At 33.6% G+C, this 27,851-nt stretch overlaps 1 protein-coding gene and 3 long non-coding RNA genes across 4 annotated transcripts in view; 1 reads left to right on the forward strand and 3 right to left on the reverse strand.

Moving 5' to 3' along the window:
- Window positions 1-27,714, reverse strand: LOC138126480 (uncharacterized). The gene is made up of 2 exons (XR_011157850.1): window positions 26,687-27,714; window positions 1-133 (listed from the first exon to the last, which is right to left on the reverse strand). It is a non-coding gene; the product is annotated as an uncharacterized lncRNA (long non-coding RNA).
- LOC138125669 (5-hydroxytryptamine receptor-like) overlaps window positions 1-27,851 on the reverse strand; it is a 256,405-nt gene that overhangs the window by 124,049 nt on the left and 104,505 nt on the right. The window lies entirely within an intron of this gene.
- LOC138126481 (uncharacterized) lies at window positions 191-1,215 on the reverse strand. The gene is made up of 2 exons (XR_011157851.1): window positions 630-1,215; window positions 191-574 (listed from the first exon to the last, which is right to left on the reverse strand). It is a non-coding gene; the product is annotated as an uncharacterized lncRNA (long non-coding RNA).
- LOC138127070 (uncharacterized) lies at window positions 11,613-12,984 on the forward strand. The gene is made up of 3 exons (XR_011158085.1): window positions 11,613-11,984; window positions 12,108-12,179; window positions 12,232-12,984. It is a non-coding gene; the product is annotated as an uncharacterized lncRNA (long non-coding RNA).

Genomic DNA, 27,851 nt, shown 5'->3' on the forward strand with positions numbered 1-27,851 from the left:
TTATAATTAATTATTATTTATTATTGATTAAAGAAAAAACACACAGTTACACAAAATTCCTTCATAAGGCACAATCTTGAGTTACAAAATTTTAAAAATAATTATTTTTCACAATTCTTTGTTTTGTTGTTTTCTGTAAGAAAAATGTAAAAGTTATTATTCTCTAAATTTTGGGTAATTGAGAACTTACTCGTATCTTTTCTAGCAGTGTTTAAAACATTTAAATTATTCCAAGGTCAAAAAATAAGTTTTCACAAAAACTGCTCAAAATGTTCTCCATTGTGGTCCAGACAGAATCAAACTCACCTCTCATAATTTCAAAAACCCTTAAGAAGCTGTCAATTTGTTTAGGGTAATGTGTGGGTTTTATTTCTTGCAACACACAAAGGGAAACAAATTAATATCCTTCTTAAAAAATTTCTGATAAGTGCCATAACACAATTTAACTTGTTGTCTTAAACGCCTTATGGAAGTTGAGGGATGTTCCTTGATAATTTGTTGAACATTTTGCACCATTTCTAAAATTTGAACTAAGGACTGACCTGACTTCTTCTTAATGATGGGTTATGATTTGCTAAAATTAGGCACTATAATTTTAAGACATTGAAAAACTTGTTGATAACCAATACCATCAGGTTCGGACATCTGCCTTAAAATTCTTCGGTGTAAGGGGGTACAAAATAAGGCCAGTCTTCATTTTCTTGTTTCACCCTCTTTCGAAAATAATCTAATAAAAATGCCTTCTCTTTAATGGTAAAACCCATTTTACAACTTATTCTGGGATAATTATTGCTTACAACTTCAATAAACGTCTATAAACTTTGCCGAAATCGAAGATTTGTTTTCTAGGTTAAATCACTTAAATTGTCAACAACAACAACCTTGAATTTTGCAATGTGGCATTTCAACGAAGCATCTTCGTACCAGTAGCGTCGCGTTTGGCAATAAAGATGATAATTTACTTACTCTTACAAATGTAAAATGTTGCTCTTGTTAATCTTATAAATTGTTTCCCTTATCTTATAATAATAATAAAATGCACAATTATAATTCCAACGTCTAAAATTCATAAAGTATCATTTTTATTAAGTAGCGTTTGAGACCATAAATTGTCTACGCCCTTGTTTCGACCGCTTATGTGCATATGATTTTGCTACGACGTGACCGATAATTTGCAACGCTTGCTCTGATTTGGATTCTTGTTGATCACTCTGTATAATTATGGTGGATGCGCCGGGTGAAGTTTTGCTTCACTATTGGCCGTTTGCACCGACGTTCTGTATTTTTAAACCAAGGTTAAAAACAATTGTTACTACGATTTTAATAATTGTAACCAAGGTTTTAAGCTCTCCTTAATTTTAAACTACGACGGTGCAAACGGCCATAAGTTAATCAATCTAGTAATAAAAAAATTGAATATATTAGAAAAGGTGCTTTGTTGCATTACACGTTGTAGATTGTAAGGTTGTTTGTCGTGTATCTTAATTAAATTATAATTGATTTCAAAAGGGAACAAAAGAAGTTGGAGATTCGTTATTCGGTAAACAAGAAACCCAATTTAAGACCCCCAATTGATGGCATACAGCAGAACACCGATCATTTGTTCTCAAGACACTGCGCTGTACGTTCCTGTTACTTATCTGTAGCGATTTATTTGTAAATTTAATTAAGCCAAGCATAAAGAAAAACAGATTCGATACTAGATAAAATTCGTTCTTCGTTTTGCGAAAACAGACTTACGCCACGCGAAGCACAAAAGATAACATAATTTAATAACAATTTACGGTCCAGTCCCCACTTGACATATAAATTAATTTATACCCCAAACTTATGTAAACACAACGTGGAATTCTTTAACATTAATTTTCTGCCATGTTGCCCCACATTATTAACTTCGCAGTTTACTATTGCAATGATAACCGTTGAATTTTTACACTCGAAAGACATTCTCTCCAAATTTCCTGCAAAAAGTCAACTCAGGCTGAAAATAAATTACAATGAGAACACAAGTAGGTTCATGCATCGCCGGTTACGTAGAAAGGTGTTTTGTTGCTTGTTCAAACTAAAGTGGAATCACGTGTGAAAACGTATCGAAAATCACAAAGAAAACTGACAGTGAAGGAAGTATAATTGGACGTTTGCACAAATTGTCGGTTGTTTTCTGTCTTATCGGTATTGATTGGCAGAGAGATGCGAGAAACCATTGTCTTTAACAGGATTTAAAGTATTAATTGAAGGAGACGAAAGCCGCTGAATCGTTTATCGTTTACTTTTTACGTTAAATTTATTATCTCCAATTGTGATAAGTACAATTGATCTTCTCAATGAACGTGACTGGAGCTGGAACGGAACTAGAAAACAGACGCTCCAATTCAAACTATAATTTTCGCTGAGGTTCCAACAATGAATTTTCCACAATAATCGCTCTGTGTTAACGCCATTTACGTCGAACAATATTAGTAAAATACCCGCAAAGTGACTGATAGACAACAGATGTTATTTCAATATCTAATGCCGCACAGACAGCGCAATAACAAAGGACTCGCTGACGTCACAAAGAGATGGTTTTGCTGTGAAATTTAATGCACTCAAGGATTATTGCGTCCGTTTGGTCATGCATGCTTGCAAGTTCTTGACAATATTTGTAGCAATTCTACATGGTAGAATAAATAATGAATAAGTCAAAGTTGCTGAAAAAGTAATAATTGTATTCGCAGAGATAGGCAACCAAGAATACACAAAAATGCTGCAGAAGTCAAATACGAGTACTTTACGTAAAGCTGTACTTGTCGGAAAGTGGACTGAAATGTGTCCAGATTCGGCGTTTGGGAGACAAAAAGTGAGATAAGAAGATTTTGCGTTTTGTTTTAGAAGAACCTTAAGGTAATAATGTAATTATCTTAATTCTTTTAAGAGCTTTCTAGGGTTTATAAAGTTGTCAGTGGAAACTCGAAGGAAATTGTATAACAAATTTAATTTTCGTAATTCCGCGGAATAAAAAAAGTTACCATTTCATTTTTGTTTCAACTTTATTCAAAACGAAATTACGTAAGACAGGGTCGAAGACATGTTGTAGCGAAGGGTCGCGATGTGCAAACACGACGAGAACGTTGGAAAATCTCGGAAAGTGTCCAACTCGGAGTGGGGTCGTAAAAAACAGAAATGCGAATGTAAGAGGACGGATCAATCGTTTTAATTAGGAGATTTACCTGCAATCAGAAGAAAGCTGCGCGCTGTTTCGCTATTGAAGGTTGCGCTCAGATAAATTTGTAAAGCAAACGAGATGCGAACTGAAATTACTACCCCGGGCGCACAAACACTCAAAACGACATATAAAACAATTGCCGGGAATCTAATTTAGACCCGTCTCGAACTATGTAGTGATAGTGAATGTGAACCTTTACATTTATTTTACGACAGATAATTCAGTTTGGCGCTAATTGAACACAAAACAGTCAATGCCGAAGCGCTCTTAATTAACTGAAACGCCATAATACATCTAGGCGTAAAATGTGACCTTAAAACAATAAGCTGTAGTAAGGCTTCGAAAATATTTACATTTCTGTGAATGTTTTTCTTAGTAATAATTTTAACTCGCTTATGTATTGTGTGATCCGGTCGTGTTATTAAAGTAAATCATCCAATGAGTGGCTTACCCACCCGGATCGTGCGTTCTTTTTCAAAGTGTGTAGCTTACGGCAAGCTGCAATACAAATACGAGTACATGTGCCAAGTCTAACGGTCACAGTGTTCAAGGATTTGCTATCTCTAATTCTTACCCAAATAATGTACATGAATAATTTTATGCAAACAATTCCAGGTTTATTTATGCTGAGTTTTATTTTTTTGTTAATCATCAAATAATATAAGAGTATATTATTCAATCAGCGGATAATGATGGCAATTACTCGTGAGGGTGATTTTGTGTCACGAGCCGAAGGTGAGTCGGGTAATTCATTCGAGCGAATAATAGCTATTATCCCCGAGTAGAATACTATACTTTTTCTACGACTATGAAGAGAAATTGATAAATAATTGAAACTGGCGTTTTACAACTTTGTATATGTAATTGATATCATTGCATTAAAATTTGCGATTGAACTTCATAAACTAGTTGCTAGGAGAGTTTTGAAATTATTATTCAACGGGCCGTAGGTAACGAATCCTGTTATCCAATGAAAAACACTTTAATAATTACAGTATTATCCAATAGAAGTAGATAAACGATTTTTTCTAATTACATAGTTAATATTTTCTGTTCATTTTGATTTATTTAGGATAACTGCTGTTTACTAATTTCAGTAAATAAATATAAATATAAATTAATCTTTCAAATGTCACTGTTTTTAATAATAATAAATACGACGGCCCAATTGATATGAAAGCACTATTATCATTCGATCTGCGAAGTTAAACAACGTCAGGCGTGGTCAGGATTTGGATGGGCAGCCGCCGGAGAAACCATGTTCCGTTGTAACTTCAAAACATCGCAGTTTCATTACTTGATTTCAGTATCGTTTGTAATCCATAATGTCGTATGAATAAATTCCGACTTGAATGTCGTGTCCAAAGTGGGCGTACAAAAAATAAATGATAATGTAAAAAGTAGTGCTTTCAAAACAATTTACATCATCTGATAGATTATAACCATATTCGGTCTAGATGACGTGCCCCCTATTTAATGTTTTATAATAAATATATACTAATTATCAAAAAAATCCGAACACCAAGAAAAAGTTAACATTTTTTAATAAAATTTAACACAACTGTTCTAATAAGTAAAAATAAGATAAAGAAACAAATTGAGTTTCATTAGAGAAACCTAACATGAAATTTAGCTGTTTTCCGTTAATAATGCGTGGGACCTTCTTGCAAATTTGGCATGCTCCAAATCAGATTATCAATTTCCTCCTGAGCCAAAGCATCCCATGTAACCTGAATCTCGTGCCGTAATCGCTGTGTAGTCTCTGGAAGATGAGCTAGATTTTTCAATTTTTTCCTATCGTGTTCGATGGGTGACAAATCCCGTGAACGTGCCGGCCAGGGCAAGAAGTTAACATTAGCGTGTTCCAGTTACTCTAAAAAAACACTTGCAATGTGTGGTCGAGCATTGTCTTCCTGATAAAGAGCGTTTGAGATATGTGTGTTAAAATCTGATTAATACTGACAGTTGATCGACGTTTATTAGCTGAGTTAACAAAGATACGAAAAATCTGACACTGTTAAAGTCATAGCCACCCTTATCTAAGTAATTGTTGACCGCACGATATAACATTAAATAATAATTATGGTATTCTTCCTATTTCCACCCAAGTCTCCTAGAATGCATTTAAACTTCCTAATTATTATCGGCAGTATTTGCAGATAGAGTTTCCCCAAAAAACACCCCCACGAGAGGTATCGACTTATGTTCTACATGGAAATCCGGAGAAAAGTCCCAATGAGAAATCGATAAACTATACTAAATGAATGTGTATATTGTGATTTACTTTTTAGAACTAGTAAGATTTAGCACATAATTTACTGTTATAAGATTTACAATTTAATTTTAAAAAATTCATTCTTAGATAATTAATTAAAATTTTCAGTGTTATTCTTCCAGAATTCTTCCACATGTCAGAGTCTGAATGAAATTCTACAGTGTGGAATAAAATGATTTACATCTAGTTACTCTCGTGTCAAAAATAGATTACTCCCTAGGATTTAGGGATATTCGTTACTAGGTTGCCATAAATTTGGTTAGGTTGGAGGCTATGTGGTTTCTGGTGACGAACAAAAGACATCCCAAAAATGTAAGACAGCAAATTAATTGTAACAGTTGCAAATGAATAATTTCTCGCTAAGTGATAGATGATTTTTCGTTTCACAATCAATTTTGGTTACTGGCGGCATATTTATTTGGATTTAATCTCTCAACTCAAAGTAACCAACCTTAGGCATTCAAAATAACTTTTGAAAATTCTAGTTACACACAACATGAAAAACGTTATTTCCCTAAAAGTTCGAATTCTAGGGAGTAATCCATTTTTGACACGAGAATACCTTTGCATTACCATTGTAAAAATACGAAATGCCGCTCTACAAAAAAAAGAAAGCCTAACCTCAAAATATATATCCAAATTCCAAATGTGATTTATTGCGAAGGGATGATATGAATGCAAAGTTAAGATTGAAATTAAAAAGGAGCTAACAAAAGCAAGTCACAGCTAGTGTTGAAAGTGGCCACCAACGTTTGTTAATTCAATTTAGTAAATTGTAACAATTGTCAATTCGATTGATGACATTTATTGACAGAACTAATAGTTCGGACTTCGAAAAAAAAAGGTAGAGCGGTACAGGAAAATTTACATGTGCAAAAATTCCAAAGGTAACTAGATGTATAGTCCATTTTTTAATTATAGTCCGATGTATCAATTAAAAAGCAGAACAACTGTCATATTGCTATCTCTTTTCAACATAATGTAAACAAACTATTGAATTCTTGTACGTATTGTATTAAGCGTGTCCCACTATGCATCTCGCTTTAGCATGTGCGATTAGAGCAAGATGCGAATTGTACGTTTATTCCACTAGCGACGTCAAATTTTTAGGTTACGTTTTAACCACGTTATTTGTGATAATTTTGTTTAATTTTGCTTGCAATGTCCTCCGTATGATGCCAACGAAAAGCATGTGGACAGATCCTTTTACAGAATTTGTAAATTGCAAAAATAAAATTGGAATTGCGCGGAAACTTGCAAGACTGGAAGTTAACAGGTAAGGGGGTAAACTAATTCGTAGAGAGTTGTTTTGTGTTCATGGCGTTGCCGAAACAAAATCTAGGAAGAAAGAAAGACACTCTAAACGTGGTTGTTTAATGCTGTTTTCAACAATTTTTAACATACAGTTGTGGACAAAATGAAGTGGGACAAGTCTTGATGCAGATTTTCGCTCAATTTTAGTTGATTGCAACGGGCGCTAAATCTGAAGTTTTAAATTTGACACTTGTCAAAAAAAAAATTCAAAAACGATCATGGTTCGCATTAGCAATTTAGTCAAATTGGGAATAATTTCCAAAGCTGAGGACGGTTGGTCCATAAGGCGGATTGCTCTCAGGTACAATATTAGTAAAAATTCCGTCTTCAATATTTTAAAAAAGTGGAGACAACAAGGAACAATAAATGCAAATCCTGGGGCCGGACGAAGAAGGGTTTCTAATCAAGAGCAAGATGCTTTATTAATCCAGACAATAAGAGAACATCCTTTTTACTCCGTTGTGGACGCTGTGGGAGAAGCCAACTTCCCAGGATCTGCTCGTACTGCTCGAGGACGGGTAAAAGAAACAGACCTACGTTGTCGTCCAGCGGCGAAAAAAATACTTCTTACACAGCAACACAAAGAACGTCGAGTTGGATTTGCTTTAGAGTACATGGCAGTTGATGAAACCTTTTGGGATAATATTATTTTTACTGATGAGAAGACTTTCCAGTCAACACGTAATGGTCCCATTCGTGTTTATCGTCCCGCTAATAGCATATTCCAAGGAAGATATGTAAATAATGTAGATAGTAATAGATTTACTGTAAATATGTGGGCTTGGATATCAGCACGTGGCCTCGGTGTTTTATGGCATATTGATACAAGATTGAACAGTCCAGAATATATTTCAATTTTAAATAATATAATGTTGCCCTCTGTGTCGCTGTTATATCCTGATCAGTTTTTATTTCAGCAGGATAATTGTCCTGTCCATACGGCACATATTGTGCAAGACTGGTTCAGGCAAAATAATATTCATATCGTTGATTGGCCTAGCCGCAGCCCCGACCTAAACCCTATCGAAAACGTCTGGGGGCTACTCGTAAAAAAAATACAAAGGCAAAATCTCAGACCCCGAAATGTAGAAGAAATGTTAGAAATTCTTCATAATACATGGGAAACTATTGAAGACGATTACTGCTTGAATTTATGCCATTCTATGCCCCGAAGATTAGCAGAAGTTGTTAATCGCAACGGTACAATGACAAAATATTAATTATTGTTAAGTTTGAAAATTATTATTAAATAAATGTATTTAGTTTAGTTTAAATTATTTTCATTGCATTGTATTTAAGAGCAGGGGAATAATAAACTCCCAACTTATCATGGGTACTTACAAATTCGATTTTAATTTTTTATTTGAAAACCAATTAAATTTTAGATTTATTCAACATATCCTTAATTTCACAATCATGTGAATATATAGTGAAATTTTTTTAATAAACAATTGTCAGTGTCAAAATGAAGTAAAAAACCATACTGTACCACCCTAAAATTTGGACATATGGACCAGCTGTATAACAATTTGACACCAAATCATGGTTAAGGTTATGTTCACTTCACTTACCGTACCTTTCTTCCGTGAATTCATTTTCAAAACAAATTTAATGAGAAATCAGGAGAAACCTTTTCGAATTTGAAATAAACTCTCCCTCGTTAGAGCGCAGGCTCAGTTACATAAAAAAATGTTGACACTCAATGTGACCAATCGTATTATCATGAAAATCACAGTTTGGCTCATACCAACAAGCCAACGTTTTGACAATTGTTTATTAAAAAAATTCAACTATAACTGATCTCCTAGATAAAATGATACGAGCGAGAAAAATTTGTCGATTTGTCCTACTTTATTTTGTCCACAACTGTAAAGTTGCACTAAGTGAGGGTTAAGGGCCAACCGTAGGCCAACATTAACAAGGAAAAACGGAATTAATATGATAATAATATGCAACACAAAATACATAATAAACTATAAATATTTTAATAGTAACCATAGAAAGGGTAAACTTTCAGACAGACTTACATTAGCGAAAAAACATTGTCCCAGTTCATTTTGTCCACAACTGTATCTGACCTATTAGTTGATATGTAAATAGTTATCAAAAGCGTTCTGAAGGGAGCGGTTTTTTGAAAGATAAAATTAAAACGGAGGAGTGAATTTGCAGAAATACCAAGAAAGCACGAAAGAATACAATATCTGTCTCATGTTGCCTAAATAAATTTTCAAATATTGGTAGAACCATGCACTGCTGTCAAATGTCGAAAGCAGACGCAGGTCATGTCGACTTCTTGATTCGGACTAAGCTCATCGGACTATAATAAAAAAATGGACTATAAATCATTTTATTCCACACTGTATATAAAAAATTACTTGTAAGTTATTTTAAAAGGTAGTAAAATGTCTAGGGAAAATGTTGTCTATATACAGGTGATTCTGAAATAAGTTTGGAAAAAAATGTGGAGTATCCTTGACCACAAAATAATTGTAAACTCTGTCCGCTCATAGATTGCTTGACATAAATGTTACTAAAAATGTTCACTTACGCTATAACAAATAGATCCGGCGCGAAATTTAAAAAAATGGAAAGAGCAGGTTTACACGTGATGTTTTATTCTGCATGTTTGCACCACGGCTTCCTAGATTAATAAGAGTCGAAGCCTTTAATACGGCTGGTTGAGTTCCTTGAACTGTCTGTTCCTTCAAAAGCCAAAAGTATAGTAGCGCCCTCTACCAAAAAACGAAAATTATTTAAATTAAATTAATAAAAAATCGTATTAATATTTTTTTTCTATCAATAATCTACTTTTTGAAGTAGTGTATGTAACATACAAATTACGATTCTTTTTAAAATGAGATTTGTACGCGGTTAAGCGGCCAAATACACAAATGTATAGTGGCGCCCTCTCAGGAACAGTAAAAATGCTTGCAACTGATGAACTCGACCAGCCGTATTAGAGGCTTCGACTCTTATTAATCTAGGAAGCCGTGGTTTACACTTAGGACAGACGAAAGAAAACTTCAATATATGTAGTAGGAATAATTAAAAAATAAATCGAGTCGGCGTGTTACCTATGGCAACCCATGCTATAGCATAGGCTCCAAAGCAAACTCGATTTATTTTTTAAATGATCGCTCGGTATGTTAAGGTTTTATTAATACAGGGTATTTCACGAGTGATAATGTGCCCGACGGAATAAAAAATGCAGCCTACAATACATTTTCGAATTTCCGAAAAAGCTGGATATTGAAATTAAAATATCCAGCTTTTTTCGGAAACGGCTAAACACAAGCAAGAGATTATTTAATATGTTACTCCTATTTCACGCATGAACAAAAATTACCTCTGTATCATTGTCGATGTTTGTAATGTCACTTAAAGTGTTCATAATGCTAGATTCTTGAGGCACTTCACAAATTTGAAAAATCAACAAAAAATCGCAACGGAACAGATCAAAACAGCAACAAGATCAAAACGAACAACTAATCGCAAAACAAAGCTCTAAAGATGAAAAATCGCAAATCTAAATGCTTGACTTGACTTGACTTGACTTGACAGAACTGACAATTTCAAATTTGAAATTCATATAATTTATTTTTCCAGTGAGAATCAGTGGCGCGAATGCTTCAAGATATTACCAACACAATCTATGATACTTACTTAATATTTTAATGTTATGGTTTGGGGTTTGGGGTTGGGGATTTTGTTATCTAAGGATATTTAAAAAAATGCATTCTATCAGTAGACGTAGTCTATAAATGACTTTTGGAGAAAATTTGTCCGAATTTGTTCACTTCATTAGCAACCATTGTTACATCAACGAAGTATAGTCGTTTTCAACGACATCCGTGCTGTCAGTGTCATTTTTAATATGTTGGTGCAGATTGTACACAAAAATTCATAACCAGTATTCAGAGTATGAGCAAATCCTAGTTAAAAAAATGTCAAACAAGAATTTAAGGTTATGATAAAAGAAAATTTATATTTGGTGAAACATCAACAACAAACAAGAAATCAATCTTCAACTGGTATAAAACATGGTTAAACTAGGTAAGTCACCCTCGGAATCCGAATCACACTACATATTTTCTTTGTTTTGTTGAAAATGATAGAAAATAATTTGAATTTGTCAATTTGCCGCGTCAAGGTAAATTGCCAAATTATGAAACTCAAAATTACTAAACTGAAACAGCACGTGATGCCAACATACTTACATATTGACAGCACGGATGTCATTGAAAACGACTATACACTGCTTTGTAAATGTTTCTATGGAAACAATCGAAAGGAGTAATGTCAAGTTTGTGACTGACGGGCAACTTTTGCCTTTGATTATTATAGTTGCTAAACTACCAGGATAATCATTTGTATCTCGAAAACGAAAAAACTTCTATAAGAATTTTTTTTGTCTATGACTTCTCATTATCAATTACCGTTTTTTTTTTCATACTTATTTTAGAATTACCCAGTATAGCATGAGATCAAACAGGTAGTATTTTCTAAGAATATGCTCCAATAAATTTATGGTATACATATTCAGAGCGTTGTAGGGGATCACTTCAGTAGTCCAAATATGGAAATAAAAAAAATCGGGACTCCCCCCACAAAGATACATTGAAGGTGCACTCTTTGAACTGCGTTTTCTTCAAATACAGGCTGAAAAGTTCAGTGTTTATTGTTATTTATGGTGTAGATGATTGTGGAAAATAATAACGTAAAATAATTTTTTGAAGAATAGCTTTACTTTGGAGTAAATAAATCTTAAATTTTTGTAATTTTTCTTAAAAATGGAACGGCAACGTAGCTAAAATATCGGGTGTTCATTTAATATTCTGGTAGCATTACCTATGGAAATATTTTGTTTTTGTTAAGGCACGTCGTCGTTTGAACTTCCGGTTAGTAAAATTAGAGTAGAACTGTCACATTTTGACATTTCCGTTCAGTGACGTTTATTTTTTGCTGGTGTTCACGTTAGAGCAGAAAACGTTTTTGATTGAAAGTTATTTTAGCAATTGCAATGGTTTGAAAGTGAATGGTTCATGGATCTACTCCGTACAAAACTGCTTAGAAGAGTTTATCGCCGAATTTCCCAATGTTATTGTTGACGGAAAACCTTCGAAGATAACCTGAGCCGGTGTGTAAAGTTGTTTGGTGAAACTGGAGGCGTTTACCAAAGAAAAACCACAGGTCGGCCGCTAAAAGGCACTGCTGCAGGTATTGAAACTGCAAGGGAAATAATGCAAATTGCGCCCCACACCCCACACTTCAATACGTCAGTTATCGCAACAAACTGAACCTTGTGTAGGAAAGTAGGAACGTGCCACAAATTGTTACGAAAAAATGTACAGTTGTATCCTTACTGTATGACAGTGGTAATTGAAGGTAATTTTCATGATTTCAAAATCAATTTTTTTAAATTAATTGCTGGTTTTAGGCAATATAAATGCAGCAAAGTATCGACAGAAAATTTTGGAACCATTTTTTGAGGAACTGCATGCTGATGAACTGCAGGAAGGATACTTTCAACAGAATGGAAAAATTAGAGGAAAAATTGAAGAAATTAATAACGCCCCGAACATGTTAGAAAATGTAATAAATGCATTAAAAATGCGAACATTAAAGTGTAGCGAAGAAGAAGGTAGACATTTCCAGCACCTCATTTAATAAATTGATTAATTTGTGCGTGAATTGTAATTGTGTTAATTTTTATCATAATTCGTGTCATGCTGTTATTTTATAGTGAGGTTATGTCGTATTTTAACGCTGCGACATCCGTTTTTCAAAACAACAGATTTCCATAGGTGATGCTACCAGAATATTAAATGAACACCCGATAGTATTTTGTCACTGATATGAAGGATACTATGTACTGAACAAATGAAGTTTTCGCTCTTTTTCATTCGTTTCATGCAAGTACTTATCTAGATTATTTAAATAATAAACAATATATTTTTTTTTATTTTAATTAAGTTTAAAAAAAGTTGTAATAACATGTACATGAAGGTTTCATTGAAACACATACCTTGATCTAGAATGGTCGAGTTTGCAATGATTGTAGCATTAGCGAAGACAAGTTTAGACATACCTGTAACAAAGAAAAAGCTGTAAAATAATTATCATTCATTTAGAGAATATACAAAGCCGTAAGTAAATAAAACCAAAAAATGTAATAAATCTGTTGATCCAGTGTCGTCTATTTTGCCAATAGTTTGTTAATCTTACAGAATAATTTTGCACGCATGTCAGACCATCCATGGCATATTTGTTGGGTTACTCCTAACACACCGTATCAGGAAAGTTGTCCAAATTAAATCAAGCTCTCCAGGACTAATATGTACTTTGACGACAAAGTTTGATGGCATGTCGTTATTTTCCGTTGAGCCATCAAATTCTATGTAAAATATTCAGTGTGTCTCAGATAGGAAGAAGTCTATTCAAGTTTTAATATCAAATTCAGCCACGGGGAACAGATATTGACTTTGCCTTATATCAACTGGAAACTTGTACTGCAGCATTAAAATTTAGTTTAGCTCAATAAATATTTGAAGGATGTTTGAAAGCTTCACTTTCAATCGCTCATCATTTACATGTCCTTTTGTAGCAAGGAGGAAACTAATACGAGTCCGCGGCAAAGCAGTCATCGGCGACGTTTACGACTGCAGTGTTTCTAAATAGCATTAACAAAGACAATTTTTATAAAGTGCGAACTAATAAAAGTATATTTATTTTATACACCTAGTAAATGTGAGTGTCGTAAAATTTCGCCCATAAAAATATACGAGACCATATAATGAAGAGTCGTATAAAAATTGAATGATGAACTGATTTTAACCATAGCTTAAAACACAACCGCTCGACAATGTTGCACTTAGTTCACTAGTTTAACTAGAATTAGGTAAATAGATTGTAAATTTACAGTTAAATTACTCGTGAATTGTTTTACTAAGCTTCTTGTCTCTGGCTGAATCCCTTGTGTCTCCTTGAAAGTGGCGAAACATTATTAATTACCAACACTGAAAAACTTTGTAAATTATACAGTAAGTTGTACGCGTACAGTTTATGTAAATACAACCTACAACTTTCGATTCAATTTGTTCCTTTCATTTCGATTTTGATTCGTTCTTTGAAAACATTTTTACAAAAAGCAGTTTTGCTTTCAGCTCACTAAAATTTTTCATGCGAGATTTCCAGATACAACAACATGAAACGAATGAAATAAACTCGTTTTACTTACAAGAAATGTTCACCTTCTTGCTTGGTTAGAAAATTTGATAAAACTTCAAAAAGTTTAACCTATTTAAATTGATCTTATCCTTATACATATAAAGTTGAGTCTTTTCTTACGACTATATTATTTTGATCCGTTTGTTAATGTAAACTGTATATTTGTTTTATGAGAAAATTGTGTAGAAAATGAATCTGAATAAAGAAACCGATCTATTTATACTTTATTGACGGAAGAAAGAATTTCGACAGAATTCTGTAAGAAAATGTTTCAAAACATTCATCATAGTGATAAATGAAAGTACACCAAAAAAGAATATTGATCAATGAAAAATTGTCAATAATAAATTGAGAGTGGTGTTAATGGAGCTGATAGGTCTGTTGTAAGGGCAGAGCTCTTCTGTTAGATTAATTTTAATTAAAAATGAGAAAAAGTAGTGCAAGGAAATGCGAAGCGTTGAGGTCAAAGTTATCCAAGCAAACAAGGGAGAAAATGATAAGGAAAATTAAGCATTTAAATAGAGACAGAACGCAAAGAAATATGATTAATGTTTGACGTTATGCGGTCGAGGCTTTACAAATTAATAGCGCAGATGGAAATGAGCTTCAGAAATTCCTCTTAACTGTGCAAAGAATATTTACCCGGAAAATATAAACTTATCAGACAATGATAAGTAAATAAATTACAGCCTTGGGAATATTCATGCGATTTGCGAATGGTGTCGCAACGAGACCGTAACGAAAACACGGCATTAAAAATAGTGAAAGAAATTTCCGCTTTCAGAAACATCCAGCTAAAACATGAAAAAACTTATTAATGTCTCTATTATTTATTTATCAAGCGAATTTACAACCTACCAGACAGCTATAATTTTCCTTGATAGTGTGGCAACGAAAAAGCGAAAAAACAAATAAGTCCACCTAAATTCCGAATTCATTATTGCTCCCAAATGAAAAAAATTGTGAGTCCAGCAAATGAAAATCTATTTCTGTCACAAAACAGCAAACACACCGGCCACAAAGAAGAACCCTGATTTTGGATGATAAATGCTTTTTCTTATCTGGGGCGCACATTCCGTCAACTCGTCACAGAATTCAGCGCCCGTTTAATTTTTCTTTTATATGCAGTCACACAGCCGTTGTTGCTGCGGTGTGGCATAAATTGCATAAAAAATCTCCCCGTGTCAACTAAGGGTTAGAGCTTTCGTGTGTTTATAAGAAGTTAGTGTTGTAAGCGGTGGAACGTGTCTGGAGTACTACTCTAAGGATTCTCCTTTAGCTTGGTTTTGTATTTCTTTTATTCTTCGGTCGACGCACAGACGCCTGATATTACACAAATTAAGATTGGAACAGGTTTCTTTGAAGAAAATTAACAAAAAGGTAGTGCTGTTGAAATTTCGGTTTATTTTGTCTTGATATTTTCAGCGAAATGTTTAATCGAACGTGCAGCTATAGTATTTTAAGCGACTTGTTCTTCATGATTGATTTTCATCATATTGTGTGCGGCTTAATAGATTATATTATCAGTTGCCAATGAAAAATTTCACTTTGTCGAAGCAAATGAAACGTACACTGGAAAATCAAAGGGTTCATAATTTGGCGCAAACATTTGTTGTACCTACTTTATATTCTAATTCTACGTGCGTTCGATAATTATAATGTTTATAAAAATTACGTTCATAAAAATAGTTTAACAAGAATAATTTCTTGTGGTAATCAAATATTTCATATAATGAAAGTGTTTCACAAAACAATATAAACATTGCGCCGCTTTCCACGTTTTTGTAACTTAACGTAAACGGAAAATATGAACGTCAGGAGAAAAACGATCCTGGAAAATACCATGAAGCAGATTAAACAGGTTTTATTGTTTTCAACTGTCATGAATTCTCATTTTTCTCCTTTGTAAACTGCCTCTTAACTGCCCTAAAGCAAAATGAGCAGATAACGAACCGTTGTCCTGGCCTAGACAATACATTCAACGTTACATTTCTGACAGGTCTGGAAAAATTTGTCAAAACTGTCAAAAGCAAATGCGAAACCATTTTTAAAAGATTTGGAAGCTTCAGGGACGTCGTTTCAAACAATAAGACTTTATATGCAACTCTTTTCTGGGTAAATTGGGCGGGTGCACCGAAACTGCCGTCATGGTCATGATCGTTCACCGAAACTGCCGTCACGGTCGTACTGACCCTATCAAGGGTTCTTTAATCCTAAGGTTCTTAATCCCTTCAATCAGGTAAAGGCCGCTGTGGTAGTAAGTAAGTAATTAGCACTTTTCTGGAAATTGACTTCATCTCTAAAATGTAGGTGGGTAGGTATTTTAGTTTTATTTTAACTTTCGTGGTAGCAACACCTCAACATGAAATTAATGTGTATGTTTAGTATAAACGAGGCAATCCCTTAGTTGTTTTTGACAATTACAAAATTACAAAAAAAAACGTTGTATTCAACTCATCCGTGTGTAAATTTGTTTTTCGGCCTCCGTCTAGAAACACTGATGTTTCATGCATCTAAATCGTCTGGAAACTAGCATTTCCCTGCCTAGGCAAGAAAATCGAAACAGGAATTTTTAATGAAAGATTTTAGGTTGGCAGCACAAAATGTCAATGTCATGTGGAATTTTTGTACAATTTTTTAAGTGTAAAATATTGATGTCGGACAAATTTGTATCCTTTATCGCAAGCTATACGTTGTGTATAGCAGTAGAGGCCGAGGGGGTACCAAGCGGCGTCTTAGTAGTAACAGAGAGGACGACGACGGTTTTGAATATTTGAGGAATTGGTTGACTTTGGTCGTGACTGTCGCTTCTTGGATCCTTTATGTTGCCAATGAAAGAAAAATAAATTCCCCATTCGGTAATTTTTTAACAAAAATTAGATATTATATTTTGCTTTAAATAAATTGTCGGCCGAAAAATTTTTGTGTATTACACGGCTAGTGCCGCCTCGGCTGCCGCCTCTGCTCCACAAACCGTGCTTGCACTTGCAAAATAGCATTTTCTAGCCTTGTGATACAAATAACTATTTTTTGGCACTCGTGGCCCTTTAAAACGCTCGTTTCACTTGCGTTTTAAACTGACCCATTCATTCCAAAAAAAGCCCATTTTACACAGGAATTCGTTAAATGAACTACTAATTTTACATTTTTCTGACGGCAGTTTCGGTATGGGATTAACTATCCCTTTGACCGCGACGGCAATATGGGTGCGCCCAATTGGGCTTTTTTAATTGCTCTCGAGGCCTTAAAATCCTCGCTACGCTCGTGTTTTAATCTTGTCCCTGGGGCAATTAGAAAAGCCCAATTTATACAGAAACTCGTTGCATAAATAACTATTATTTCTGAATAAATACAAATTGAAAAAAGAACTAAAAAAGTGCTTTCTACAACACAAGATTTTTGAAAGTAACTAATTATGGTTAAAAACATAAGTTAAAAATGTATCCATAATTTATATGAAAAAAAAAAAAATAGTTTGGAGCAAACCACACCACCATGTTCTCCGGTTATCGACAGAAGAGAACATATACGGTGTGGAAACTACTTGTGGAATAAATTCACTAATTTCAAAACTAATAACATTTGTCGAAACAGGTTAATTTTGATTTCTCATAGTGCTTATTATAAGTTGCTTCACTTTGTTCATGATGTCATCCATTTTTGAGATATGACTTCATCACCATTTTTTTTTAAATGACAACCCCCACTTTTTTCTTTTCTCTCTGATAGACCTTCTTATTATCTAAACGATTCATTAAGAAATTTGGTACCTTACATAACATTTTTTTTTTTGAGAAAATTACAAATTTTACTTAAAAATTAAAAAAAATTAATTTCATTTTAATGTACACTTCTATTAAAAAAAAAAGCGTACACGTATTGAGAGCTAAAGTAAATGGGGATAAAATTAATTAATCGTTTCCAAGAAAACGTATTATGGTATCACTGACATTTTGTATGTACGTCAAATGTGTGAAAATTGCTTTTTATAAATTTTTAAATTGTTGTTAGATTGTTGAGAGTTGCCTTTTTCTATAAATTTACGAATAAAAGTTTGAGTTGTGTTTGTAGTAACTCAGTAATTGGTAATACTTGCCTAATAAATAAGGCAAAACATTTACATACATTAAAATCTCTGAAAAATACATCGATAAAATCCAGCTATCAGCATGGGTTTTGTTACAGGTTTCTAAGTAACAACAATTAAAGGATAGGTTTACAATATGGCAATCTAGCCAAAATTGTGCTCACTACTTGTACGCTTTTTTTTTAATAGAAGTGTACATACACTGCTGTGGAGAAAAATCGCGTACACTTCAAAAATCAAGCAATCAAGTTTTCCAGTATTTTGTGCTTTGTAAATGTAAATGTATTTGTTATTAGGAAAATGTAACAGTTGTTTGACACTGACAAATAAAACGTCAAAACCAATCTAGACCGACTTAACACAGTGAAAAATAGGTGTACGCGATTTTTCTGCACAGCAGTGCACTTTTTTTTTTCTGTGTTTATTTAAAATCGAGGGTTTATTTTAATAAACGAAAGAATTTTGAAGATTTGCGACAGAGAATTCGCGCTGAAATGGAACAAATCAGCCCTGACATTATTGAGCGCGGTGTAAAGTGTTTACACTCCTGTGTGAGTGCCAAATATTTAGTTGGCGGGAGGGTAATTTTAACATTTGTGTTGCATTTTATTGTTAACCTTAGAGATGTTTGTTTGCTTTTGTTTAAAGTCAATTAAAATTAGCAGTCTGGGATGTAGAAAATGAGAACGAAAGACCAACAATTCCACAATTTCAGAAGAATTGGGATAATATCAATATCAAAAGAATAATTGACAATGACTTAATCTTTAATTCATCTAGGGACTTGGCTCGTTTTAAGGCTTTGCAATGCAGAGAATCAGGATCTTGGTTACATGCAATACCTTCTCCTAATATTGGTACTCTTTTAGATAACACTTCCTTCCAAGTTTGTATTGGTTTAAGATTGGGTTGTAATCTTTGTACACCTCATATTTGCAAATGCAATGCGAAAGTTGATGAAATTGGTATTCACGGTCTAAGTTGTTCCAAAAGCAGTGGTAGATTTTCAAGACACACTGAAATTAATTCTATTATCAACCGGTCTTTGTCTTCTATTCATGTTAATTCAACTTTAGAACCAAACGGACTATCTCGTGATGACGGAAAACGCCCTGATGGGATGACTTTAGTACCGTGGAATAAAGGTCAACCTTTGGTTTGGGACGTTACTGTCGTAGATACACTTGCAGACAGTTACGTATTGAAAACATCTGAAGTCTCAGGTTTTGCCGCTGAAATGGCTTGCAAACGCAAACATAACAAATATCGTTCAATTATTTCGTCAAACTAAAGGTTTAGCCTTTGAAACCTTAGGCCCTTGGTGCAAAGAAACAATAGATTTCATTAATGTCATCGGAGACCGACTTATCGCGGAATCAGGGGATTCAAAATCTAAGAAATTCCTTTTTGAGAGGATTTCCCTTGCCATTCAACGTGGAAACGCTGCAAGCATTCGGGGCACTTTTCCAGATTCCGCATTATTATCGGAAATTTTCGCATTGTAAATTAAAAATGTTATTTTATGTTAAATTTTAATAAATAATTAGTTATTTAAAAAAAAATAATAAAAAAATTAAAAATTAAATTAAATTTTTGATGTAAAATACGTCATTTTCTCAAAAAAATTGTCATGTAAGGTACCAAATTTTCTAATGAATCCTTTAGGAGTAGGAAGGTCTATCAGAAAGAGAAGAAAAAAGTGGGGGTTGTCATTTAAAGAAAAATGGTGGATGACGTCATGAACAAGTGAAGCAACTTAAAATACACATTACAAGAAATAAAAATTGACCTGTTTCAGCGTTTTTGACAAATGTCATTAGTTTTAAATTACTGAATTTATTCCATTAGTAATTTCCACACTGTATAATTGTTTTCTTAAATGTTTTTCGTGTAAGTTCGGATCACAGATCTGAAGATGTTAAGAGTACATTAATGAAACGTTGGAAATAACGATAGAATACTATTTTTGGATGGTCAGAAATCCAGAGAGACCTAACTCTTTTATCAAAATACACCTCTGGCCGAGGAACCAGATAAAAACTAGTTCAAACACATTTTTTTTTAATTACTAGCTATTTTAAATTATTAATTTTCATTGGTTTGTCTTCGTCTACGGTCTGCCCTTGTCATTTTTCTTTTTTCTTTTTCTTTTTTGGTCTTCATTTCACATAAAAGCTTATGAATTTTTGTTTACAATTTTGCCTGTCAAAACTTTTTGTGTTATTTGGAATTCCAAATTACATCAATCTCTCCTGATAATAAATGTGGTCCCGTAGGATTAGGGTTAAAATCTGCTGTTAAATCTATAGAATGAATAATACATCCATCAAAATTTCGTTCCTTCTTCTCTGAATTTATTTAAACAATTTGTTGAATTCTGCTTAAATAATTATCTATTTATTACGTAATGCATGAAGTACATAATATTATTTTTGTAATTTGCCTCCATTTTGATTCTCTAATAGACATATTAACGAACGCGACGTCATCATCTGGGATGTCCTTATAGCCATTATTTCACGGAACATTTTACGAACATTTTTAGGTTGGCAAAATTTGATTCGTCATGCGTGTCAGTTTAAATTACAAAATGTGCCAAGAATTAGTTATCAGGATTTATCAGGCAACAAATTCCCGATCGTATTTTTGGCAATTTCACGTATTTCAGCCGGCGTACATGAAAGATTATCTTCAATATTCGTGTTTTGTGACAGAATTTGGATAAAACAAAAGGCGACTTTGAAGACTTGATCAAATTTTCACTTTTAAAATTAATACTTTACCAACCGCCACAAAAATCCCTAAATCGACGAAAGTAAACATTTTTGTTCAAAAACGGCTTAAAAAGGACAAATTACAAAAAATAGTATAAAAAACTCGTTTCATAAGACCTTGAAGCACTCATTCTTTAAAATAACTCGTGGCTACGCCACTCGTTTTTTAATCTTGAATTCGTGCTTCAAGACTGGTCTTATGAAACATGTCTTTTAATATAGTATTTATCCACTTATACTTTAATATACTATTCTTTCCATCTAGAGTTGTCAAAAATATTTCCGGAAACATTTTATGTATCCATGGTAATAAATAACAATAAACATAGCTTTTCATTGGATAGTAGATTTATGAATGCGATTTTCAATGAAATTTTTGTTTTGATAATTGTAATACAGTTACATACCAATATTTTCTGAGAATGTAGGAGTTTTTATTATTTTTTGCGGTAAAGTATTGTTGATTTTTTTATTATATCTGATGTGAAGCTACTTTGATGAAAGATTTTTTTAGACATACTCTACTAGACATACCAATACGAGTAATACATAGGAAAAGAAAGAATATAAATAGTATAACGATAATGTCGATAATGTGTTGCACTGAAATAGAGAAGAATGTGGACCTGTTTAACAGAGTGGTGAATAGATTTCGATTTGCAGATAAAGTTGTCGAGTCGATAACGGAATTTTTGTAGTAAAGTTTTATCTAATAAATCAAACGAGCATCTGCTTCATTATATTCTAAAAGGAAAATTATTTCAGGAACTTCCTAACACTAAAACAATCAGAAATTTCGTAGTGTAGGCCATTGTTGGATTATTAATCACCTTTTGGTTGGCTGCTTCAGCGCAACTTCATTTTATTAATCTTTTGTAAAATTTAATAGAGCTAAACGTTAGTAATTGGAGTGTGTTTGTGCGGTAGTCGACGTGTATTTCCGACATCCTTTGATTTCAGCAAGCGCACAGTTCGGGTGTGGATGTAGTATAATTTGTTCCTGAAACGTGCAACTGCTTATACCCAACACAAAAGCAGTCAAATAAATGTAAATGCCGAGTGATTTGAAAGGACACCATGGCAGACCGGTCAAAGCGGTAATTAACTCCTGCATTGATTGTGTACCAGTTTGCTTTAGTGAATGAGGTGTGTCGACCGAAAACCGCCGTTTTGACGGCGATTTCGTCGAAACACCCCTGAAAGCTCGCAAGCGACATCTTTCAGTGGGTCGCATCGAAGCTTTGCGGACCAACAAAAGAACAGTAGGCAAATCCACATTGCAAACAGATTTGCCTAGTCCCACAAAGGTCGCCATTGCCATTGCAGGGGAAGTTTTGAGAATCGCTGTGGGAGAAAATCCCCGTTCATATTTAAATTAAATATTGTCTGTTTTATTGGGGGCTTGATTCGAGAGCTTGTGCGGCTGGTGGAGTTGTTTCAAGTCAAACTTCCCTCCTATTATAACTCTTTTGTTCACTCAATGGGTCTTCAGGTATTCCTCATGAATTTCAATAAGGTTTTTCGAGTGCGCTCTCGACAGAAACATTTATTTCCGCACCATCACCGGAATGCAACTCAAGATCATTGCTACCGCGGTGCTAAAATCTAGTTCTGATGTAATTCTTCGAGAGGACTGTAAAAACTTATGCACCGGCGACAGTGACAGCCTTTTAAATGCAAATGAGTCCAGGATTTATGCGAATATGAAATACGATGTCTTTTGTGAAGGAGTCTTGAAAATTTGACTTAGCACAACTAAAATTTACACTCCTTGCACCACGATTCTCAACTACGAATTCATAACGAGCTCCTTTACGGTTTAGTTGACTGTTTCCTTTTTGCTGTTATTATAATTAACTTGTCCCATGTTTTTCCGCTCCCGCTTCGAATACATAAAGACACATTAAACAATGTCTTTTAACGTTTGTTTAATCTGCTTGAAAGTATCCACCAGAACGAAATAAGATGAATGTTGCCGCTTTTACTCAGGGAATAATCAGTTCTAAATCAATCATATAGCAACAACGACTGAGCAAAATTTGAAAATGTGTGAATAGTAATGTAAAGGGTAGAATTGTGTTCTCATCAGCACCTCATACAGTAACATCATTTTTCGACATACAAAGAGGAGAACAAATTTAAAGAATTACGAACAGAAATTAGAAACACTTAATAATAAACACACTGCATGGTGATGATGCAAACCTAACCGAAACTAATTTTACTGATGAAGCTTGGTTTTTAAAGATACGTGAATTCACAAAATATGGAACGTGGAGTGGAGAAACATTTATACGTCAATTCTTCTTTACACCTGGAGAATCTTGGAGTGTTTTCTTTAAGACGATAATAATTTTCGGTAACACAACTGCATCTCGGTATAAGGAGGAAATCATACGACAATTTTTTGAAAAATTGCTGATGAAGTGATGACCTGTAAGGGGGATTTTTTCGGCAAGATGGAACAACATCTCATTGTATGCAATACACTTTGCATGCACTAAGACAATTTTTTTAATAATCGGTTAGGTACAAATTTCATAAATAAATAAGAGAAAAGAAATGTCATTTTGTAAAGGTGAAATGTTACCGTGTTAACCACACTGTGATTACCAAAGTCAAAATAAGGATAAATGGGTTTTATAGAACGGGTGAGATTCTCATTCGTCCCCCAAAAGTTGATTACACGGAACCAATCGTTTATTGGAACCGTGACTGTTAACTGTCCGTGTGAACATATGAAGCGTTTGAATCAATTAAAATTGAAATAAAATTGTGAGCAGTAATCATTCGGGGAAAAAGAACGAATGTTATTTACCTTCGCTTATTAATTAAACAAGAGGTTTCGTTTTAATTTCAAGAGATTGATGCTTGATCATTGATAAATATAAATTTTTTAACGTTCTAATTTTTCCTTTCAAATTAACTCAATTTCCAATATCAAATTTTTGAACACCAAAAACACGATTTTAAGTGATAAAAGAATGAAAATATTTATTTTAACACCATCTCACATTTAACACACTTTTCAGTGTTTCCTTAAGGCGGCCTTACACCAAGGCAACAATTGGCAACATGTTGCCTGCAACATTTTTTAGTAATGTTGCAGGTCATTACTAAAAAATGTTGCAGGCAACATGTTGCCAATTGTTGCCTTGGTGTAAGGCCGCCTTTAGATGACATATTCCGGTCCAATGTATCGGAGCTCGGTGATACAATAATCAACTTTTGTTTGTTTTCGAATCATATCAACTTTATTTTGCGCACTACAATCAAAATTTTCTAAAAATGAGCTCGACTTGAATTGTATTGATTATTGTTGGTTGTTGGTTGTCTAAAGCCAATCAAATATGTGTAAGTTACATTCATGAATTTTGAAAAGACCATGAATCACTCAAAAGGTTCTGTTATAATTGACTCATGTTTATACTTCAACAACAAATACAATTTAAAAAAGTAACAACCTCTTGACAATCTACTCGTAAATTAGTTGCCAAAAGATCCTTAAATGTAACTAAAGTAGGTAACAAATAAACATGTTGACCTTTTTAAACCGCAGAAAACCGATGGAAATATTCAGTGAATTTAAAAAAGTGCTGTTAATTTGTAATAAATGAAGTGGGATATATATTTCACACCAAAGTCATTTCCAAGCTGAAAATCAAGCAATAAATTTAATATGCGACTCAGTTCCACTTTTAGCTGTTGATTTAGATATATTTTTTAACAACTACTGCTTCTGAAAATAACAAAGTAGGACAAATTAAATTTCCTCATTTGGTAATTGTTCACTTTAACTACTTCTGGAATTTTCGCGTTTTTTCTGGCTAGATAGCCTCAGGGCGTCCTCCTAGATCGTGTCCCACCATTCAAACCTTGTGCAAATGCCTTTTTTTCCTCTCTTGTTGTGTTTCAAGGTCGCGTCAAGGTCGCGCCAAGTCTTAGTATAACTAAAGGGTAAGGAAAATTTTCATTTGCACAAGGTTTGACTGGTGGGAAACGATGTAGGAGGACGTCCTGAGGCTGTCTAGCCAGAAAAAACGCGAAAATTCCAGAAGTAGTTAAAGTGAACAATTACCCCTCATTTTGCTGTATGAAGGTACAAAAATAATAGTAATTTATTATACAAATTTTATAAGAGACTATTTTGTTGCACACGTTTTTTAGAGCACGACTAGTGCAGCGAGGAGTGCTATAAAGCAAACAAGTGCGACAAAATGGCTTATAAAACGAGTGTAATACAACATTTTTCTATTTTGCCCCCATTTTAAATACACACCGCACAACAATTATCGCATAACATATGTAAAATTTGGATTTTGATTTAATTTTTTTTCTGTATTATCCTTTTTTCATCAGCTTACCAACAAAACGAGAAATTTACTATTTGCAATGCAATTACTTATTTACATAATTTATGATGACAGGACAATTATTGCGATTATCATCTACGATGCCCGGCGGCGTATTAGACATTTCTTCATCATGCTGTTGCTATCTATTATATGAACGTTCATTTTCTTATTATGCGCCAAATAAGCACCAGAAATAAACGATATAACACTTTTTCGGGTAAATAAAATACATACTTTGGTTAAATTTAACTGTCAAATACTCATTTGTTTTCAAACGGTTTACTCTGTTTTGTCGGTTTCGTTGTTAATTTACTAAACAGACCAACAGATGGCGCCACGGTCCATGGTCAGAAAAGTGCGTCCGAAAAAGTGCGTACGAAAATGTGCGTCCGAAAAAGAGTTACTTCTAGTTCGCATGAGAGTACGTAAATTACCTTTTTCAACAAGGGTGCCTAAAATAGTATATTATGATACAAGTTTATAAAGGAGCCATTAAAGCACGCGTGACGAGTTTAAGAGCACGACGCGTAGCGGAGTGCTTTCAACGTCACAAGTGCTTTAAAGGCCCTTATAAACGTGTATCATACGGTATTTTTTATTATACCTGCACTACAATTCTGAAAATTATAACAAAAAAAAGTAAACTGAAATACGTTTTCCGAAGTAATCTGTGTCATTAATCGTTGATATAGATTTCATTTGGTCAATTGTCATTGTTATCATTGTTCAAAATGTAGGTGAATTTGTTGTTACCTAATCAACCTTTAAAGCTTTGCTCGCATTTTAGTGTCAAAAATAGGGATTATGATTCAGGTATAATAAAATAGTAGTTTATTTAACGAGTTCGTGTGTAAATTGGGTTTTTTTTGTGGCATGTCGCGTTTTAAAGGCCCATGAGTGCCAAAAAAAGGCAAATCTTTAAAATTAGTTCTGACGTTTCGTTTTCACAAGTTGTGACATTTATCAAAATCCGCTCGCACAGGAGAAATTTCTCAATAGTGTCGAACAAAATACTATATTTTGTGAGGAAAAATTGGGACTTTCTTCACGTACGTCTTCTACAGAGTGATCAACAAGAAACCAAATCAAGAGTGCTACCTCATCTTTTGTTTTATCGAAACGTATTTCTATCATGGATCAGCCGCTTTTATTTACTTGCTGTGGACACTCGTTTTGTTGGTTGCCTACCTCGCAAAAATCTATCATTAATTGCCTTTATAATTTTTTTGTAATTCATGAATAATAGATTTAAAAGCAAATTATAATTAATTATTATTTATTATTGATTAAGGAAAAAACACACAGTTACACAAAATTCCTTCATAAGGCACAATCTTGAGTTACAAAATTTTAAAAATAATTATTTTTCACAATTCTTTGTTCTGTTGTTTTGTGTAAGAAAAGTGTAAAAGTTATTATTCTCTAATTTTTGGGTAATTGAGAACTTACCCGTATCTTTTCTAGCAGTGTTTAAAACATTTAAATTACTCCAAGGTCAAAAAATAAGTTTTCACAAAAACTGCTCAAAATGTTCTCCATTGTGGTCCAGACAGAATCAAACTCGCCTCTCATAATTTCAAAAACCCTTATGAAGCTGTCAATTTGTTTAGGGTAATGTGTGGGTTTTATTTCTTGCAACACACAAAGGGAAACAAATTAATATCCTTCTTAAAAAATTTCTGATAAGTGCCATAACACAATTTAACTTGTTGTCTTAAACGCCTTATGGAAGTTGAGGGATGTTCCTTGATAATTTGTTGAACATTTTGCACCATTTCTAAAATTTGAACTAAGGACTGACCTGACTTCTTCTTAATGATGGGTTATGATTTGCTAAAATTAGGCACTATAATTTTAAGACATTGATAAACTTGTTGATAACCAATACCATCAGGTTCGGACATCTGGCTTAAAATTCTTCGGTGTAAGGGGGTACAAAGTAAGGCCAGTCTTCATTTTCTTGTTTCACCATCTTTCGAAAATAATCTAATAAAAATGCCTTCTCTTTAATGGTAAAACCCATTTTACAACTTATTCTGGGATAATTATTGCTTACAACTTCAATAAACGTCTGTAAACTTTGCCGAAATCGAAGATTTGTTTTCTAGGTTAAATCACTTAAATTGTCAACAACAACAACCTTGAATTTTGAAATGTGACATTTCAACGAAGCATCTCCGTACCAGTAGCGTCGCGTTTGGCAATAAAGATGATAATTTACTTACTCTTACAAATGTAAAATGTTGCTCTTGTTAATCTTATAAATTGTTTCCCTTATCTTATAATAATAATAAAATGCACAATTATAATTCCAACGTCTAAAATTCATAAAGTATCATTTTTTATTAAGTAGCGTTTGAGACCATAAATTGTCTACGCCCATGTTTTGACCGCTTATGTGCATATGATTTTGCTATGACGTGACCGATAATTTGCAACGCTTGCTCTGATTTGGATTCTTGTTGATCACTCTGTATATGTTATCTAATTTAGTTTTGAACAGCATGGTTAAGTATTCTCGGATAAATTGTAATGAAACTAACCAGCCTCAAGTTTTTATACTTAGGTACATACATACCTACATTAGTTAATAAAATTTACTGATATTTCAGTA

This window comes from Tenebrio molitor, chromosome 3 (assembly GCF_963966145.1).
Source record: "Tenebrio molitor chromosome 3, icTenMoli1.1, whole genome shotgun sequence".
NCBI classification, from domain to species: domain Eukaryota; kingdom Metazoa; phylum Arthropoda; class Insecta; order Coleoptera; family Tenebrionidae; genus Tenebrio; species Tenebrio molitor.